Here is a 22,255-nt window from a genome sequence, read left to right as displayed (position 1 = left end):
AAGTTTTGGGTGAATGTATATTGAACACATGTAAACAAACGGCTGCACATTGAACACATTGCAATGGTTACCCAATGTAGGGAGAGACTGGGAGTGAAAAGAGAGGAAGAAAGCAATAAATAAATAAGAGGCAGATTATGTACAGACTAAGAACAATAATCTTTCAAAAACTGAGCTGTTTGATTAACTCAACCCACTGCATCTGAGGTCCTACTAAAAAGTAAATAAAGTAATTAATTAAGAAGGAAACATCTTAATGTTTGAAAGTTCCTTCTCTGTTGACACAAATTTAGTGACATAAAATTATATTTTCTTCTCTATGGATAAAACAATTTTATTTAGATCTATATTGTATTAGTTTTATATTACTATATAGCAAGTCATGACATCTTAAAACCACATGCATTTATTATTTCAGGTTTTGTGGACCAGGAGTTTGGGCACAGCTTAGCTTGGTCCTCTGCGTAGAGTCTTACAAGGCTGCAATCCAGGTGTTAGCTAAGCTACATTCTCATCTAGAGGCTGGACTGGGGAACAATCACTTTCCAAGCTCATTCAGGTTGTTGTCAGAATTCATCTTCTTGTGGATGTAAGACTGAGGTTTCTATTTTCTTGATGGATGTCAGACAGGGCCCACACAGCATGCGTGCACACACACAAGTATGCATGCACACACATGTGTGTGCATGCTCACACACATACACACCCCTATAATGTTATCACGGGAGTAACATCCCATCACCTTTGCCATATTGTATTCGTTATAAGGAAATCGAAGGTCCCACTCATACTCAAGGAGACAGCATAAACATGGGGGCCACCCTAGTGTCTGTCACATGTATGAACAATATTTATACCATCATATGACTATAAATGCTATTTTTAGCTTTTCAATTTTTAGAATAAACCTACAATGTACAGAGTTAATAACAGCTATTGAAACGGGAAAATTTCCCTTGTCCCCCTCACAGGGCATGCAATGAGGGTGTGGCTCGCTTCTTCAGTACCCTGCTGCTCCTATCTCTAGGGGAGCATACGGACAGGCAGATTGTGGGGCTCTGAACCACTGTGAGGCAGTGTCTAGGGGTGAATGTTTACAACTGAAGCCCCAATGGGTGTGTGTTACAGGATGCTCTTTTAGTTTAGCCATCCATAGGCAGCCTGTATTAGTCAGCTCAATTAGACCCCTGCCTTATCCCAAGGAGGAGGGCTTCCTGTATCCTGGGGTTCTTCCCTTGGTGTACCAAAAGAATCGGATCACATGTGGGCTTGGAGAATGAGTGCAAGGTTTTATTGAGTGGAAGTAGATCTCAGCAGATGGGGGTGCCAGAAGGGAGATGATTTTCCCCTGGAGTCAGGCCACTGGGTAGCCCCGGCTCTCCTCCAACTGCCCTGACCAAACTCCGCCTCGTTCCACCAGTGTCAGCGTCTGTCGGTGTGCTCCCGATGTCCTCTGGACAGCCAGCCCCTTGCGTGTTCCTCCGCCGATGTGTTTCTCTCAACATCCAGCCACTTGTGTGTTTGCCTGCTAGGGTTTCAGGGTTTTTATAAGCACAGGATGGGGGCATCACAGGCTAGGGTGGTCTTGGGAAATGCAACATTTGGGCACGAAAATAGGCGTGCATGTCCTCACCCAGGCCCGTGAGCACAAACCTGGGGGTGGAGCCCTAGCCAGGGACCTGCCCAAGAATTCTCTTCTCAGCACTTCTCTGCCCCCTTCCGTTATCACTATTACACAGTTGATAATAGTAGGAGAGTTGGAAAATACCAAAGATATATTCTAAAGTGACTGAATAAAAAAAAAAAAGGAGAATGTGTTACTTAAAGTCATAAAGGTAACTACTAGAAAAGCTAAAAATAAGACATAACTTAAAAAATGAGAAGGATTTGCTGGTAGTATAAATGGAATCAATTCTTCATCTTTTATAAAGAACATCCATATTATCTAGTAGTAAACCTAGAAATTGAGTGACAAGATGCTATTTGAATGGTAATCACGAGAAGTGAAAATCAGAAACCATTAATGCTTGCTTATGTGGCACAGGCCAGTGGTAGAAACAGGAAAGAGGAGATTTTTAATTTTTCATTAGACCCTTCTGCTATAATTAGCTTATTGTTACCATGTCATTATTTTTATATTAGTTTTAATCTTGTTTTAAAAATAAGATATTTTAGGGCTGGGCAACATAGTGAGACCTCATCTCTACACATTTTTTTTTAATTAACTGAGCATGGTGGCACACACCTGTAGTCCCTGTTACATGGGAGGCTGAGGTGGGAGGATCACTGGAGCCCAGAAGTTCAAGGCTGCAGTGAGCCAGGATTGTGCCACTCTACACCAGCCCAAGTGACAAAGCAAGACCCTGTCTCAAAAAAATAAAATAAAATAAAATAAGAATTGGGTAACAACATATACATCGCCAAATATAAAAGTTAGAAAAAAAAACAAAGATTATACATACCACCACTCTAATTTCTATAGCCACAGAAACTTAATCACAGAGAAATTAAATTGTTTATTTTGGTTGACCCAGCTGATTCTAAACAGATCCAGGATTAGAACTTTGGTCTCCTGATTCTAAACTCATTTCCCCACTGTCATACAACACGGTGCTCAAATGTTTTTAATCAAAAAGCAAGAAAGCTGAGGTCTAGGTTCTAGTTTTAGATATGTCAAGAATATGCTTTGGGCAAATCATTCACTGAACTTCACCCTCCTCATGGATAAACTTCATGATCAGATATAGGTCCATGGTTTTCAGCTTTTTTTAAGCAGCAAAATTTATATATCAAATGAACTATTGGAGTCTTAGATTTAGCGAAAGCTCACAATGAAAGAAAAAAACATCAAACCTGAACTTCTCTCATTGAACATTTCAGGCTCTCCATAGTCCTAAAAGACACTGGTTGAGACATCTATGGCTCTTTGGTTCATGTATGTGTGAACTATCAAGCTAGAATCTAATTGATGAACCCAGGGATAGGGCAAAGAGCCTGCATTTCTAACAAGCCCCCAGGGGATGCTAACGTTGCTGGTCTGCTTACCACCTTTAGTCAAGCCACTTGATGAGCTAAATGTCTCTTCCGTGCTTGTGTGAAATTTTATCTTCCTTCTGCTACTTAACATCCATTTTTATGTGCCCCATTGACAACGGAGACCAATCATGAAGAGCATTGCTGGTTCCCAATTTACTAGTCACGGAGCTAACATAAAGAGTCTGAATCTCTGCTGCAGCACCAGAGCACAGGGACAGAGCACATAACCTCTGAGTATGATGGATCTGGACTCAACTTTCAATTTTCCCACTTACTGGTTGGGTAACCTTGGCAATTAACTTCATCTCTCTGAGCGTCAGGTTTCTCATCTGTAAAATGGAGATAATAAAAGCAGTGTCTTCTAGGTGGTTGGGAGGATTATAAATGATATTATGCTATAAGGCACTTAGCACAGTGCCTTGACTATAACAAGCATTCAATGAATGTTAGCCATTAGAGGAGCAGAGAGAATATTTCACAGAATTGTTTGTAAAACCTTAACTCTAGTATAAAAGTACCTATGTATAAAGAATTCTAGCCTTTCGTTGGTAGACCCAAAGCAAAGTTGTAATGAACAGAGTAAAAGAACAGGAAGGGTTAGGCAACTGAAACAAACTTCATTATTTTCACCGGGGCACTACATGCCCTTTATTAATATATCATATCAGGAAGACAGTGTCTTCATATCATTATAGTTACCCAGTGTTTTGCCAGAAAAGAGTGTTTCTTCTAATGTGTCTTTGTAAGAACAAGTTATAAATAAAATACAAAGCAAGAGCAGATCTTTTCTAAGTTATAATTAATTAAATATTTCTTGAAACATTGATTACATCTCCTTAGGGTTTCTGTCACATTTTGCTAATAAAACTCTACTATTGTAAGAATAAAAAACATATTTTACAATCATCTTCAAAACCAAGTATAAACATTTTCTCCATCACATAAAAACATATGTCCTCTAGTATCTCCCCCCAGCTCACCATACATAAATCATTTTAAAAAATTTGAAGCTTCTATACTAAAAAAATATAGATTTGAATAGAGGAGATTCTTTCCTGAGAAACATAGTCAAGAATACTGTTTCTTTCTGATTTCCTTTAAAGTAGCACTTCCCAAGAGCTGAGGATAACTCACTGTGTGAGATAGCCTAGGAATTAAGCAATTTGGAGCTAAGGCATGATGCTATATTTTGGGAGAATATTGTGCAAAGATAATCTATCACAAGGTATTTTCACACTAACCTGTAATAATCCTAATGTTACAGGCTCAGCCAAAATGTACTTTAAGAAAGCTTAGCTGTAAATAAATAGCTAATTTAGAAAATAATCAAAAAAGTAATCTAATAGCAGAATGTGAAACAACAAACAAAAAACAAGCTAAAGCTTCACTGAATAACTATTGAATAAAAGTCACACATATTTTCAAAAATAATGATTAATTTATGAAAAGCATATGTATAGCAGAAGGGCAACAATGCTGGCAAGAATGGAATAGGTCGAGCCTTAGTGAGATGGAGCTCACCCACATGTTCCAATAAAATGTATTTTGTTTTCTCATATTCAAGAGGCAATATATTGTCATTTTATAACCTCTAGATTAAAGAGCATGTGAAATAATTTTCCCCAATTTTACCTCTACTGAGTTGTATGACCTTGGGGAAGACATTTAATTTCTCTGAACTTTGATTTCTTCATTCATTAAATAAAGGGATTTCCCATTCCAATTAATTTTTTCTCTAGTTATAGAAAAATATAAATTTACAAATTTTCTATATTTATCCTGTGCTGTTGTTGTAACCTTACCTTTCACAGGCATTCAGCAACAAAATTTTAAAAGGTTAAAATAAATTATATTTGAGAAGGAGGGATGTGAGAGAGAGAGAGAGAGATAGGGAGTTAGAGAGTTCATGCCTGAGAGAATACATATGTGTTGAAAATACAGTGAATATCCATCTTTCTAAAACAATCCTGCAATGTAGTTTGAGTCTTGTATTTACGTTGTTACCTCCTGGAAGAGAAGAAAAACAGTTTCAAAATGACTTTGCACAGTGCCTGCCGTGGTCTCACAGGTATTTAGGGAGTTATGAGGTACCATGCCCATTAGAATTGTTTCTTCCCTAAAGAATTACTCTTCCTTCTCTTCCATGACATTTCTTCTTATTTATTTCCCAAAAGACACAGTGTCTTACATGCGGTAGGCACTCAGTAAATGTTTGCAGAATGGAACTGAATGCTAGCCAAAGTGAAAACAAAGCAAAAGGAGCCGTTTATCCTTCTTAAATTCTTTCTCCCAGTTCAGTAAGCTTCTTTCTCTTGTTTTGATGCCTCAGTGTCCATCACACCAATGAAGTCTGCAGTTTTTCTAGTTCTCAGCCTGGAAACCTCCTGCAGCTCAGCCACCTGCTTCCTGATACACTTAACCGGTACGCACCTCCCACACCAGATGGCTCCTTTCTCCTGCTTTGGCTTGGCAAGAATTTACAAACATATTTCCATGTGTCCAGGCTGGGACGTGGATGGATACACTCAAGAGTCAAGGATCTGTGTGGGTGTCAGTAGAGGAAGTTCAAACAGCTTAACTGAACTTAGAAGATCTTCATTTCTACACCATTTTAAATTTTCTTTTGTTTTACACTATACTTTTTTGCATGCAAATACTTTGTTCTAGAAGCTTGGTTTCCCTGAAATTTCATATCTTTTCAAAAATTCCCCAAAATCTGCCTAATAAAACCATATCAGAGAACTGAAAGGATTTCTTGACTCTAAGGCTCATATTAGACCTCACTATTTTGTATAAACCGATCATCAATCCCAGCCCCACTGTGATAATGAGATTAAGAATGGAGTGCTTCTTTAGGGCAACTGTAATTACAGGTTTCAGAGGGTGGGAGTGAATGGACGAGGTAGACTTTACACCTGGAAGATCACTTGTAAAGCAATAAGAGCAAGCTTTACTATTCACATTTTAGAGATGCCAATCACTTCACTCCTTCTTTTGATTTACGTTCTTCAAAAGTGAACACAGTTGTTCAAAATGGGAATATAAACACTATACAGTTGGAATTGAAAGAACTTTACTTCCTCTTGGTTCATCTGTTACGGAGCTGAAAAAAGGAAGCAAGTCTACTTCCCCCTAAGTTCTCCAATTCTACAAACTAATATACAAAAGTGAAGCTCTAAGTGGAACATGGTACCCTTGTAAAGGGTAAAGGACAGAAACAAGAATTTAATTCAGCCTCTCTTTAACAACCACCTTCCTTCCCTGAAAAATCAGTGATGAGCCTGGGCCAATTAGTTCAGTTGGTTAGATCCATGATCTCAAAATATAGCACAGAAATAGTGAATTTTTAACATATGTTCATAAATGTATCATGATGTTTATGTGATTGCAGAGCCTAATCTAATAACTGCAGAGTAAACTGCAGTTATTTGTTTATAAAATTTTGAAGAAAACCTTTACTGATAACATTTCAAAACTGTCAACTTGACCCCTCTGTCCAGTGAAGCTCCTTGGGTTCATTGGATGGTTGGTTATACTAGAATTCAAAAGTTGGTTTAGATGGTCCATGGATGTTTTTTGACATTACCAAGGATTCACTTGCATATCTTTGAACCTCACAAAATTATCTTCCACCCACTTGAGAAGGAAATGAGAAAATCAAGAAAGATGATATCCTTGAATAATTTCCACTCCTACACGCATTTCTCTCTCCTTGAGATAATAACCATGGCAAAAACTTTAAGATCAATCAGTTTCACAGCTGGCAGGAGGGAAGAAATCTTGTGTATCCATCATTTTCTTAAACATTCTCCTTTAATTCAAGGCGATCCTTCCATTAAGAATAGTCTACATGTGAATCACAATGTGCCAGCACAGAGTTAAGACTAACACATTGTGAAGATTACTAATACTTGTAGCTGCTTCGCCCCTGTGCTCCCATTGCTGTTGTGTGTCTCCATTATTCCTCACTTGAGCCAGCCTAGTACAATGCCTTTTCTGTGGATCAAAAGTCTGAAGCTAAAAACCAAAAGCTTGAAGGAACAGAAAGTAATGAATATAAACATCACTTTCAGACACTTTACTCCCTTCCAAAAGCACTGATGCATTCATTTTTATTACTTTCCTAAAGATACGTTCTCTAAATTGCTCTCAAGAAATAGCTGAGGGAAGAAGTCAGGGAAGAAGGTGAGGAAAGAGAGAGAGAAATGAGCCCAAGATTAAAGCCTGGTGTTCTGAGTAGGCAGTGTTTATGGCTGCCAACTACTGTCCTTTCAGAAAGTCTCCTCTGCCCCTTAAATTTCCTTTCCCACAAGTTTACTAAGGTTTAAAATGCCGTATTCAGACTTGTATGAGTGAATTTAAAATGTTAGGTCCTATTAAAATACAATTGCAAACACATGCAAATTTTAAATGACTTATTAGACCCATTCGTAAGAATAGATTTGTTAGCAGTAATGGAGGAAAAATGTGAGAAAGCTAGGGATGAGTTTTTTAAAAGGTGGGGTTGGGGAGAAAACACAGAAAGATTACTTGGCATGTCATAGATAAACTGTTACTGCCTAACTTTGAAGTCAACATTGGGTTTTTCAGTTAACAGGAAATAAATTTGCAAATTATTATCCTATATTCATATTACTTTCCTTCTCTCTCATCTCAGAGCAGTGGTAAAATGGGCAGACTCTAGGATTAGAGTGCCTGCTTTGAAGCCTGGCTCTGCCAGTTACAATCTATGTGACTTTGGACATAAATAACATCTGCCAGTCTCAATTTCCTCATCTATAAAAAGGGTATAATAACTGCCTATTGCATAAAAATGAATGACGTGTTGCACAGAAAAATGCTTGGTTCAGTGCTTGCCAAATTAAAAAGCTCCAAAAAGTGTTCTTCATTATTACTTTCATATGGGAATACCATAAAGAAACAGAGAAATTGTGTAAGAAAATTAGGTAGTAAAGATGTTACTTTAAAAAATTATTCCCATTTGATATTAATATCCCCCATAAGCTCAATAATAAATTTTGGTTTGCTTTCCTTGAATAATAATCATCATCATTTACTGAGCATCTATTAAGTGCAAAGCACTGTGCTATTTACTATATGCATTTATATTTAATCTAAGACACAGTACTCTGAAGAAAAGCCAATTTTTAATTAATTTTAACACAGCAACCTACTTTCTAGGAATTTTCCTAAGAAAAAAAATTAGACCTATGCACAGAAAGTTACGTATAATTTTGTTCACAAAAGCATTATCTATAACTGCCAAAACAAGAAGAAAACCTAGATGTCCAACAATGTAGAATTAGGTAAATAAGAATGTTTGCCTTTCTAATGAAATATTATTAAGCTTTTTCAAGATATATTGTAGAGAAATATTTAATGACATGGAAAATTATTCAAAATATATAAGCAAAAAAGCATCTTATAAAACATTGTAATGTTATTTTATTTGTGTAAATATTGACAAGAATGTAGTCCAGAGCCTAAATTAAAAGACACTTGTCAAACATATGTAAATCCAGAAAACAAATACAGTAAGAATGTTTAATGCTACCAATGGTTATGTAGGGGTAAAAGGATTACAAATATCTTTGATTTTTTAAAATTTGTCTGAATTGGCCAAATTTTCTATAAGAAACATGTATTACTTTTGTAATTTATAAAAGCAAAAAAAGACATTCTGACCATCTCAATAGACCAGTAATTCTAAGAAGCTTGGCAGAGGGGAAGCATTTTACAGGAGACAAGGCTGAAAATCCCACAAACAGGTGAGCAAGGGCTTTAAAGTTGAGGGTGGGAAGCAGAACCTATACAAACTCCCTTAGTAGGACAGAGGGGAGCTGCAGCTGCCATCAGCTGGTTCTTCAGGCATAAACCAGGAAGTAGCTGCTAAAAGTTCCAACCCACCTGGGACATTCATTGATGTCAAAAAACTCAGTGGCTAATGTAGCTGCTCAAAGCATACAGACGATCTTCATCATGTTGTTCAATGTCCCTTACATAAGATCCCATATGACGAATTCCTTTTGGAATTTACTGCCAGAAGGAACTTTGTCTTCCCTAAAGAAGCAGTACAAATGAAGGCAGTGTAGCATGGTTGTGAGAGTGTGGGCTCTGAGCAAGAGTGCCCAGTTTGTTCTAAGCATCTCTCTGCCACTTATTACCTTAGTGATCTTAGCCAAGCTACTTACCCTATTTAGCCCAGGTGTCTGCATTTGGGAAATTAAAGTTACAGTAATAACTACTTAATGAGCTCTAATTAGGACTAAATGAGATTCTACATGTGTAATATTCATTAATATTGTCTAGTTTGATTATTGTTATTGGATAATGAGGCTTATATGGATATATGGGGGCATTATATTGAATAATGAGGCTTATTTGACCCACAGTCTTTCCTTATTTGTACTGGCTTCCAGAAAGTACTGAATAAAATTTAATCTTCAATTATATTCACTACCTCATCCCTCATAAATAGGCTATCTGCTTACTTTGCTTTCACAAGATTTTACTTTTCTGTGTTTGGACATTATCATACATTTAAAACATTTATCACAAAGTGACTCATTTTCTGAAGGAGGCAACTCTATTTTAAAGAATCTTTATTTCATTTCTCTTTCTAGTACCACCTTATCTCATCTACTGCATACTCAAACTTCATTTTCCATGCTTACTGTTGACTTCATTTCTCTTCAAACCTCTCCAATCGAATTTTACTCCACTGTAACCCAATCACATCACTGAAGTATCTCACTCTAAGGTCCCCAATGGCATCTGAGTACCTAATCCACTGGATATTTTCAGTGTTTTTCTTATTTGACCTCTCTGTACTTGACCACACACAGTACTTACCACCGTGGATCACTCCCTTCCCTTTGAAACATTCTCCTTCCTTTGCTCCCATGATGCCCCTCACTTAGTTTTTTTTCAAAAGTCTCTGGCTCTTCCTTATCTAGCTCCTTTACTGGCTCACTCTCCCTAAGTTGGCCATTAAATATTGATATTTTCAAGTATCAGGCTTAGTCCCTCTTCTCTTTGTACTCTATAGATATATTAGCCATGTATAGATCTGCCTGGGATTTTATCTTGCTCATGTTATAATGCATCTGATGATTCCCAAATTATCTCCAGCTCCAGACCTGTGTATTCAACTACCTACCAGATTTCTCAACTTAGATGACTCAAAGCCAATTTTAAGTTCAGTTTTCCTAAAACCAAAATAATCATTTCCCCCATAATTTTTTAATGGTTTCATGAATCAACAAAGGAACCAAAGGAGTCACTTTCTCTAATTCTACAATGAGTCTTTCAATAAATCTTACATAATTTACTTCTCTCTCTTCCCCTGCAACTAATTTACTTCAACCTACTATTACATCCTACCTGGACCATTGTAGTAGCCTCTTAATTGGTCTCCCAAGATCAAATTTTGCCTGTCTCAAAATCATTCTCCATATATGTCAGAGTAATCAGTTTGAATACAATCAACTATCTCTCCCACGTTTTTTACTGATACATGATATTTGTACATATTTGTGGGGTACATGTGATAATTTGCTACATGCATAAAATGTGTAATGATGTAGTCAGGATGTTTAGGGTATCTATCACCTTATCATTTCCATGTGCTGATAACATTTCAAGTCCTCTCTTCTAGCTATTTTGAATGTACAAAATATTGTTATTAACTATAGTCTGCTATCAAACATTATAGCTTATTTCAATGTAACTATATTTTTGTACCCATTAACCAGCCCTCTTTACCCACTCCCTCACCATCCACAGGCCCTTCTCAGCCTCTGGTATCCCTCATTCTTTTCTCTATCTCCATTGATCAACTTTTTAAGCTCCTACACATGACTGAGAACTTGTGATATTTGTCTTTCTGTACCTGGCTTATTTCACTTAACATAATGACCTCCAGTTCCATCCATGTTGTTGAAAATAAAATGATTTCGTGGGGTGGAGCCAAGATGGCCGAATAGGAACAGCTCTGGTCTACAGCTCCCAGTGTGAGCGACACAGAAGATGGGTGATTTCTGCATTTCCATCTGAGGTACCGGGTTCATCTCACTAGGGAGTGCCAGACAGTGGGCACAGGTCAGTGGGTGCGCACACCATTTGTGAGCTGAAGCACGGCAAGGCATTGCCTCACTCGGGAAGCGCAAGGGGTCAGACAGTTCCCTTTCCTAGTCAAAGAAAGAGGTGACAGACGGCACCTGGAAAATCGAGTCACTCCCACCAGAATACTGTGCTTTTCCGACGGGCTTAAAAAATGGCGCACCAGGAGATTATATCCTGCACATGGCTTGGAGGGTCCTACGCCCACGGAGTCTCACTGATTGCTAGCACGGCAGTCTGAGATCAAACTGCAAGGCGGCAGCGAGGCTGCAGGAGGGGCACCCACCATTGCCCAGGCTTGCTTAGGTAAACAAAGCAGCCGGGAAGTTCGAACTGGGTGGAGCCCACCACAGCTCAAGGAGGCCTGCCTGCCTCTGTAGGCTCCACCTCTGGGGGCAGGGCACAGACAAACAAAAAGACAGCAGTAACCTCTGCAGACTTAAATGTCCCTGTCTGACAGCTTTGAAGAGAGCAGTGGTTCTCCCAGCACGAAGCTGGGGATCTGAGAACAGGCAGACTGCCTCCGCAAGTGGGTCCCTGACCCCTGACCCCCGAGCAGCCTAACTGGGAGGCACCCCCCAGCACGGGCAGACTGACACCTCACATGGCCGGGTACTCCAACAGACCTGCAGCTGAGTGTCCTGTTAGAAGGAAAACTAACAAACAGAAAGGACATCCACACCGAAAACCCATCTGTACATCACCATCATCAAAGACCAAAAGTAGATAAAACCACAAAGATGGGGAAAAAACAGAGCAGAAAAACTGGAAATTCTAAAAAGCAGAGCACCTCTCCTCCTCCAAAGGAACGCAGTTCCTCACCAGCAACGGAACAAAGCTGGATGGAGAATGACTTTGACGAGCTGAGAGAAGAAGGCTTCAGACTATCAAATTACTCCAAGCTATGGGAGGACATTCAAACCAAAGGCAAAGAAGTTGAAAACTTTGAAAAAAGTTTAGAAGAATGTATAACTAGAATAACCAATACAGAGAAGTGCTTAAAGGAGCTGATGGAGCTGAAAACCAAGGCTCGAGAACTATGTGAAGAATGCAGAAGCCTCAGGAGCCGATGTCATCAACTGGAAGAAAGGGTATCAGTGATGGAGGATGAAGTGAATGAAATGAAGCAAGAAAGGAAGTTTAGAGAAAAAAGAATAAAAAGAAATGAGCAAAGCCTCCAAGAAATATGGGACTATGTGAAAAGACCAAATCTACGTCTGACTGGTGTACGTGAAAGTGATGGGAAGAATGGAACCAAGTTGGAAAACACTCTGCTGGATATTATCCAGGAGAACTTCCCCAATCTAGCAAGGCAGGCCAATATTCAGATTCAGGAAATACAGAGAACGCCACAAAGATACTCCTCGAGAAGAGCAACTCCAAGACACATAATTGTCAGATTCACCAAACTTGAAATGAAGGAAAAAATGTTAAGGGCAGCCAGAGAGAAAGGTCGGGATACCCACAAAGGGAAGCCCATCAGACTAACAGCGGATCTCTCGGCAGAAACTCTACAAGCCAGCAGAGAGTGGGGGCCAATATTCAACATTCTTAAAGAAAAGAATTTTCAACCCAGAATTTCATATCCAGCCAAACTAACCTTCATAAGTGAAGAAGAAATAAAATACTTTACAGAAAAGCAAATGCTGAGAGATTTTGTCACCACCAGGCCTGCCTTACAAGAGCTCCTGAAGGAAGCACTAAACATGGAAAGGAACAACCGGTACCAGCCACTGCAAAATCATGCCAAAATGTAAAGACCATCGAGACTAGGAAGAAACTGCATGAACTAACGGGCAAAATAACCAGCTAACATCATAATGACACGATCAAATTCACACATAACAATATTAACTATAAATGTAAATGGACTAAATGCTCCAATTAAAAGACACAGACTGGCAAACTGGATAAAGAGTCAAGACCCATCAGTGTGCTGTATTCAGGAAACCCATCTCACGTGCAGAGACACACATAGGCTCAAACTAAAAGGATGGAGGAAGATCTACCAAGCAAATGGAAAACAAAAAAAGGCAGGGGTTGCAATCCTAGTCTCTGATAAAAAGACTTTAAACCAACAAAGATCAAAAGAGACAAAGAAGGCCATTACATAATGGTAAAGGGACCAATTCAACAAGAAGAGCTAACTATCCTAAATATATATGCACCCAATACAGGAGCACCCAGATTCATAAAGCAAGTCCTGAGTGACCTACAAAGAGACGTAGACTCCCAGACAATAATAATGGGAGACTTTAACACCACACTGTCAACATTAGACAGATCAACGAGACAGAAAGTTAACAAGGATACCCAGGAGTTGAACTCAGCTCCGTACCAAGAGGACCTAATAGACATCTACAGAACTCTCCACCCCAAATCAACAGAATATACATTTTTTTCAGCACCACACCACACCTATTCCAAAATTGACCACATACTTGGAAGTAAAGCTCTCCTCAGCAAATGTAAAAGAACAGAAATTATAACAAACTGTCTCCCAGGCAGCAGTGCAATCAAACTAGAACTCAGGATTAAGAATCTCACTCAAAACCACTCAACTACATGGAAACTGAACAACCTGCTCCTGAATGACTACGGGGTACATAACGAAATGAAGGCAGAAATAAAGATGTTCTTTGAAACCAACGAGAACAAAGACACAACATACCAGAATCTCTGGGACACATTCAAAGCAGTGTGTAGGGGGAAATTTATAGCACTAAATGCCCACAAGAGAAAGCAGGAAAGATCCAAAATTGACACCCTAACATCACAATTAAAAGAACTAGAAAAGCAAGAGCAAACACATTCAAAAGCCAGCAGAAGGCAAGAAACAACTAAAATCAGAGCAGAACTGAAGGAAATAGAGACACAAAAAGACCTCCAAAAAATTAATGAAGCCAGGAGCTGGTTTTTTGAAAGGATCAACAACATTGATAGACTGCTAGCAAGACTAACAAAGAAAAAAAAAAGAGAAGAATCAAATAGATGCAATAAAAAATGATAAAGGAGATATCACCACCAATCCCACAGAAATACAAACTACCATCAGAGAATACTACAAACAACTCTATGCAAATAAACTAGAAAATCTAGAAGAAACGGATAAATTCCTCGACACATACACTCTCCCAAGACTAAACCAGGAAGAAGTTGAATCTCTGAATAGACCAATAACAGGAGCTGAAATTGTGGCAATAATCAATAGCTTACCAACCAAAAAGAGTCCAGGACCAGATGGATTCACAGCCAAATTCTACCAGAGGTACAAGGAGGAACTGGTACCATTCCTTCTGAAACTATTCCAATCAATAGAAAAAGAGGGAATCCTCCCTAACTCATTTTATGAGGCCAGCATCATCCTGATACCAAAGCCGGGCAGAGACAAAACCAAAAAAGAGAATTTTAGACCAATATCCTTGATGAACATTGATGCAAAAATCCTCAATAAAATACTGGCAAACCGAATCCAGCAGCACATCAAAAAGCTTATCCACCATGATCAAGTGGGCTTCATCCCTGGGATGCAAGGCTGGTTCAATATATGCAAATCAATAAATGTAATCCAGAATATAAACAGAACCAAAGACAAAAACCACATGATTATCTCAATAGATGCAGAAAAGGCCTTTGACAAAATTCAACAACCCTTCATGCTAAAAACTCTCAATAAATTAGGTATTGATGGGACATATCTCAAAATAATAAGAGCTATCTATGACAAACCCACAGCCAATATCATACTGAATGGGCAAAAACTGGAAGCATTCCCTTTGAAAACTGGCACAAGACAGGGATGCCCTCTCTCACCACTCCTATTCAACATAGTGTTGGAAGTTCTGGCCAGGGCAATTAGTCAGGAGAAGGAAATAAAGGGTATTCGATTAGGAAAAGAGGAAGTCAAATTATCCCTGTTTGCAGACGACATGATTGTATATCTAGAAAACCCCACTGTCTCCGCCCAAAATCTCCTTAAGCTAATAAGCAACTTCAGCAAAGTCTCAGGATACAAAATCAATGTACAAAAATCACAAGCATTCTTATACACCAATAACAAACAGAGAGCCAAATCATGAGTGAACTCCCATTCACAATTGCTTCAAAGAGAATAAAATACTTAGGAATCCAACTTACAGGGATGCGAAGGACCTCTTCAAGGAGAACTACAAACCACTGCTCAAGGAAATAAAAGAGGATACAAACAAATGGAAGAACATTCCATGCTCATGGGTAGGAAGAATCAATATTGTGAAAATGGCCATACTGCCCAAGGTAATTTACAGATTCAATGCCATCCCTATCAAGCTACCAATGACTTTCTTCACAGAATTGGAAAAAACTACTTTAAAGTTCATATGGAACCAAAAAAGAGCCCGCATTGCCAAGTCAATCCTAACCCAAAAGAACAAAGCTGGAGGCATCACACTACCTGACTTCAAACTATACTACAAGGCTACAGTAACCAAAACAGCATGGTACTGGTACCAAAACAGACATATAGATCAATGGAACAGAACAGAGCACTCAGAAATAACGCCACATATCTACAACTATCTGATCTTTGACAAACCTGAGAAAAACAAGCAATGGGGAAAGGATTCCCTATTTAATAAATGGTGCTGGGAAAACTGGCTATCCATATGTAGAAAGCTGAAACTGGATCCCTTCCTTACACCTTATACAAAAATCAATTCAAGATGGATTAAAGACTTAAACGTTAGACCAAAAACCATGAAAACCCTAGAAGAAAACCGAGGCATTACGATTCAGGACATAGGCATGCGCAAGGACTTCATGTTTAAAACACCAAAAGCAATGGCAACAAAAGCCAAAATGGACAAATGGGATCTAATTAAACTAAAGAGCTTCTGCACAGCAAAAGAAACCACCATCAGAGTGAACAGGCAACCTACAACATGGGAGAAAATTTTCGCAACCTACTCATCTGACAAAGGGCTAATATCCAGAATCTACAATGAACTCAAACAAATTTACAAGAAAAAAACAAACAACCGCATCAAAAAGTGGGCAAAGGACATGAACAGACACTTCTCAGAAGAAGACATTTCTGCAGCCAAAAAACACATGAAAAAATGCTCACCATCACTGGCCATCAGAGAAATGCAAATCAAAAGCATGATGAGATACCATCTCACACCAGTTAGAATGGCAATCATTAAAAAGTCAGGAAACAGTAGGTGCTGGAGAGGATGTGGAGAAATAGGAACACTTTTACACTGTTGGTGGGACTGTAAACTAGTTCAACCATTGTGGAAGTCAGTGTGACGATTCCTCAGGGATCTAGAACTAGAAATACCATTTGACCCAGCCATCCCATTACTGGGTATATACCCAAAGGACTATAAATCATGCTGCTATAAAGACACATGCACATGTATGTTTATTGCGGCATTATTCACAATAGCAAAGACTTGGAACCAACCCAAATGTCCAACAATGATAGACTGGATTAAGAAAATGTGGCACCATGGAATACTATGCAGCCATAAAAAATGATGAGTTCACGTCCTTTGTAGGGACATGGATGAAATTGGAAATCATCATTCTCAGTAAACTATCACAAGAACAAAAAACCAAACACCACATGTTCTCACTCATAGGTGGGAATTGAACAATGAGAACACATGGACACAGGAAGGGGAACATCACACTCTGGGGACTGTTGTGGGGTGGGGGGAGGGGGGAGTGATAGCACTGGGAGATATACCTAATGCTAGATGACGAGTTAGTGGGTGCAGCATGCCAGCACGGCAGATGTATACATATGTAACTAACGTGCACATTGTTCACATGTACCCTAAAACTTAAAGTATAATAATAATAAATTTAAAAAAAGGAAAATAACATGATTTCATTCTTTTTCATGACCAAATTCTATTCCATTTTGTATATATACCACATTTTCTTTATCCATTCATCAAACAACTCAACAGTAAAAATATCTCTCCCATGTTTTAAGTCCAGTGCTCTAAGACTAATGTAGGCTTAATTTGACCTACCAGACCTTGGATGATCTTGACCCTATTTATAGCTTCACTCTCATATCACATTGCTCTCCCTCCTGCTTTCTTTGACTCAACCTCACTGATCTCCTCCAAGTTCCTTGAACTTAATACCAGATTCTTGTTCACCTTGAGGCTTTTGATGTGCTTATTCTTCTGCCTAGACTGCTATTCCACAACTCCCTCTCCCTCTTTCATATTTGATTTTTACCCATTCTGATTTCCTAGCAAATGTTATTTTTCAGGGAAGCCTTCCCTATATCTCCACAGGCCTGCATCAGATCTTCCACTACATATTCTTCCAGCGCCAAATGTCTTCCCTCCATAGCCCATCCTGTGTTTACAGTGATGCAATTATGGGATTATTTAAATAATCTCTTTCTCCACTACTATATTATAAACGTTCTGAAAGCAAAGCCCATTTCTACTTTGCTCACCAATATTATTTCAAAACCTAGCAGAGCACAGGGTATCCGATACATAGTAGCTGGACAGATGAACAGCACATTTTACTCACCCACTTATTTCCATTCCTACTACCTCTCCTAAATCAGGCATGCATTATCATTTTTCTAAGCTCTGCAATAACCTCCTAACTAGAATTTCCCCCTCCCAGTCTCTTCTCCCTTTGGCACACTTTACAATTCACTACCAGATTAATCTTCTGGAGCACAGCTCCGATCATTTCATTCCCAGCTCGAGAAACTCAAGTAATTTTCCATTGTCCACATAATAAAATCCAAATTCCTTTTGGCCTGTAGCTGACCTTTCCATCTTTCCATTCTTACTTTCCCACTAATCTTCACATGCACTATGCTCTGGTCAAACTAAACTATGTACATTCCATTTTTATCATTTTTGTGCCACACACTGGATCCTGTTTTCATATTGTTTCCTCCATCTAAAGTATTTTAATAATGCCTCCACCATGTCCACATATTCAAAATGTATGATCATTTAAATCTAGTCAAAATCTAATTCCTATAAGAAGTACTTTAATTTCTTCCAACTAGAAATATCTCTCTTGCTTTTGACTTCCCATCCTTTCTTTCCTATACCTCTGTAATGAAGCTTGTCATTTTCTATCACTACAAATACTTATTATGTGCATGCTCCACCAGACTGCAAACTCTTTGGAGACAGGACTGGATCACCCAATCAGTGCCTTGTAAATTGGAAGAACTGCAAAAATGTTCATTGAAGTTTTTACTTATGTGAATTATTTTAGTAAGATGCCCTTTAAGGATTATTGTATAATTAGAAAGGGGAAAATCCATCCACATCACCTCCTCTTTGTAGACAGAAGTTTGTTTTCATTGTCCTAGCAGGTAATTTTCTTTGTGCACTCAAATTCTTCTAATTACTAAATTGGCAAAAAAAAAAAAAAATGATATGGGGAAAATTATACTATTAGTTGTTTCCTTCTCTTTGGATTAGAAGTTCAGGAAAATTCTGCAGCTACAGATCCTTTTGACAGAATATAATTACGGCCTATAGTTCTTTATCTGTTTCTTGTTAATTCCATTTGGAGGATCATGCTGGCAATTGAAATTCTCAGTTTTTCTTTTTGCCTGAGCTACTGTTTCCAGCTAGCTTGGACAGCTCATGCTGTGCAGCCAAGCCACCTCTCTCAATGGGCTCCTGCCTCCCCTTTTAAAGTTAGGAGGCATACTAGGGAGAGAAAGTGCCTTTCCTTGACAAATTTAAAGCATTTAAAGGCAGAAGGAGGGAATTAACCCATCAGCATAACAATGTGTACTGTTTTCACAATTTTATCCTTGAAAGTTCAAATCAAGTGAACTCTAGATAAATGAATTCAGATGAAGAGACCTCATAATTATGGCTGTAAATGTGTTTTGTACCTTTAATGTGTTCATAGAAATATAAAATATTGTTAATACTAACTACATATGATCCAAAAGTCTAATTCAGTTACAATATTGAATTCTGTTGGAAGGACGTATTATATGTTGTTTGAGAACCTAGAATTTTTGACTGGGAGTGATTTCATTTCTACCTCTCAGGCAAGGTGGCCTATTGTAAAGGACACCACAGTAGAAGCCAGAAAACCTTTGTTCTACTTAATGATCATGTGTTCCCAGGAAGAGTGCTTAACCTGTCTGAGCTGCAATTTGTTCTCCCTGAAATCAAAATGATAATATCTAATCTATCTGCCTCTCTGGATATTTGTAAGAGTTAAATGAGAACAAATGAAATACTATATATAAAGGCATGTTGTGAGCTGAAAACACATGATTTTAGTAAGACATTTTCAACTTAATGTAGTTAATATACGGCATGAAACTCAAATATTTCCAAAAATATTTAACATAAACCACATTTTAACTTTGTTCATATAATAGCATACCTTCATACATAATTGAATATAACCTTGCCCTATTTCTTCAAATAACTTTTTCTTTGGGGTTAGTAAGGCCAAGACCTATTCCTACAAGGTTGAAATTAATCCTCTTTTTCTCTTCACCTTTTCCAAATTTTCAACATTTAATTTAGGCTGCTAACATTAGTAGTAGACAGACTGAGCCAATGGATATCAGTTGATGGTTGAGCTTAATGATAATACCAGCCCACTAATTTTCCTTCATGCAAATTTTAAAACTGCTTGTATTAGCATCATTCATTCAGTAGCATTTATTGAGCACCTATTATGTGGAAGGCAGTAAAGAAGGCATTTATTACATAGAATGCAAAGTTATGTTTGATACTGGCTTGTCTTTCCAGGAGTATACAGATCTAGTAAAGGAGATAAAACATTCAGACAGATAATAATGTCAGTTTCTACAAAGAATAGATAATATTTTTTAATCTGTGGAAGCTTTATTCTGAGAAAGTAACTTTGCTTCATGATGTTCCAGGAATCTTACTTGCAAGAGTAATTTCATTTATCTCAAGAGTGGTCATATACCTGTGTGCTGGAAGTCCTAGGCTACCAGTGTTTATCTTTCTTCATATGTTTAAATGACATTCTTCTTTCCCAAGACCTGGGTATGTCCTGAATCTAATCAATGCTTCCCAGACTGTGTTTCTGATTTATTATCAGGCATGAGACAATGATGCTTCTGGTATAATCAAAATGTCCAACATCACTGACTCCAAGTGAAAATATAACCCAATATGATATTTTAAAGTCAAATCAAAATTTAGAAATCCCACTCAACTTCTTTTATTTTACAGATTTGAAAAGTTGAAGCCGAAAGAAATTCAGACTAGCCTGAGGTTCCACAAGTAATTAGTAATTTATCTGTGACTCTCTGTCCTCCCAAGGTAGTGTCTTTTCTATGTGTCCAAATTAAGAACCTTTCAGATAAAATTACAGATATCTCAGTATTTATTGACCTTTTTTTTTTCCTTTTTACAATTCCACAGTCCTTTTTACCAAGATCTACACAGGACTGCATCTTTTCCACAAAAACTTCATAGATTGTTAGTTCAAAGAAGCTGGTACCATGAATTGAATCCTAATGCATAATGAAGTGATTGGACATGGCACTTAATTGCCTTTTAACACATTAAATAACAGCTTCAAACAAACAGGTAATTGTGATTATTTTCAAACAATGCATGACAGCTGAGAAATCATTCCTTTTTTAATTCAATTTACATTTACATATAATGAGCTTGATATATTAAGAAAATTATATTGACTCACCCAGAAATAAAAGTAATATCACTATGCTTATCTTAGAGTTTATTTTTATATTTTTAGGATTGAATTTATTTTTATCCAGATCCCAAATAACCACTCAATTGACCATACCTCTTTTGGTGTACTATGCTAATTAATTGTGGATTTTGACAGTAAAAAATCTTCTAACACAATCCCTTTAAAAATGATTTTTGCTGAATAAATAAGTTAGTTGATAACAGAAGTTATTCATGTTGAGAATTTAGAAGACTATGAAGTCAGGAGAAAACAAACATTTAATAAATTCTTAAATGTGTATGTTAACATCTCTGATCAAGTCAATGCATTCCTTTGTCATGAAATGAATTTAGGGTCTACTACTTCAAAAGAGAATTTTCCCCCTTCCTTGATATTTTAATACTGCATTAACTTTGTCATAATCATTTAGACTTTCTTTATATTCTCATCTTTTAATCATATATGACCATTGCTGGCTTGAAAAACTCACTTTAACTTGACTCCTGATGTTTCTCTCAAAATCTGTCATAACAAAAGTTCTAAAGTAATGTTGAATTCTTTGTTTTTAGCAATATGTAAGAAGCACTTCATCCTTCCCCTGAAGAAACTTATTTGAAGATAGTAGGAGATTTGCAATAGGAGAAACAGAAGAGAATTAAAATTTACCTTTAAGAGTGTCTGTAAATGAGCGCAAAAATGAGATAAGAGACCAAGACAACCTCAGACTTCAACTTCATAGCCATGTCAATTTTATCACATGCATTGGCATATCAAAAGGTGGGTTTGGAGATTATTTTATTTCTATAACTAGAGAGTTCAGTTCTCTGAACACAATCTGACCAACTGGTATATGCTAGAATCCTGAATTTGTTATTTGGACACTGGGTCTCTCTGTGGCTCTGGTAATCTTGCATTAAACAAATCAACTAACATTTCTCAGTATCATTTTTCTGATTGTACCGTGAGAATAATGAAACGTGTGACTTTTCTACCTTATAAGTGTGAGTGGATGTTAATTATGTGCAACATTTACCAAGTAGCCTAAGAACAGCACTATGTAGAGTTACACAGAACTGAAAGAATCATCTAAAGAAAAATGAGCTAAAGGGGAAAGATGAGAAAATCTGTGTACTGGCTAAATCGCAAGTTTTTAAAAAATGGCCAATATATTTATTAAACAATTTCTGTAATTCTAATGCATTTGATATAAAAATCATATACAATTATTACAAATGTTACATGGCAGACAGATTATCCCCTCTTAACAGTATAGCAAGAGTTCATGAATGGAAGGCTGTGTTATTTGTGTTGGCGGGGATGCTTAAAAAACTATGGACATTTCCTATTTAAGGCATATATTTTAAGAGCAGACCAGATTGCTCAGTTCTCATTTTTCAACCACAAAGAG

This window comes from Gorilla gorilla, chromosome 5, assembly GCF_029281585.2.
Source record: "Gorilla gorilla gorilla isolate KB3781 chromosome 5, NHGRI_mGorGor1-v2.1_pri, whole genome shotgun sequence".
In the NCBI taxonomy this organism is placed as follows: Eukaryota; Metazoa; Chordata; class Mammalia; order Primates; family Hominidae; genus Gorilla; species Gorilla gorilla.
Note: the sequence above shows the minus strand (reverse complement) of the source record.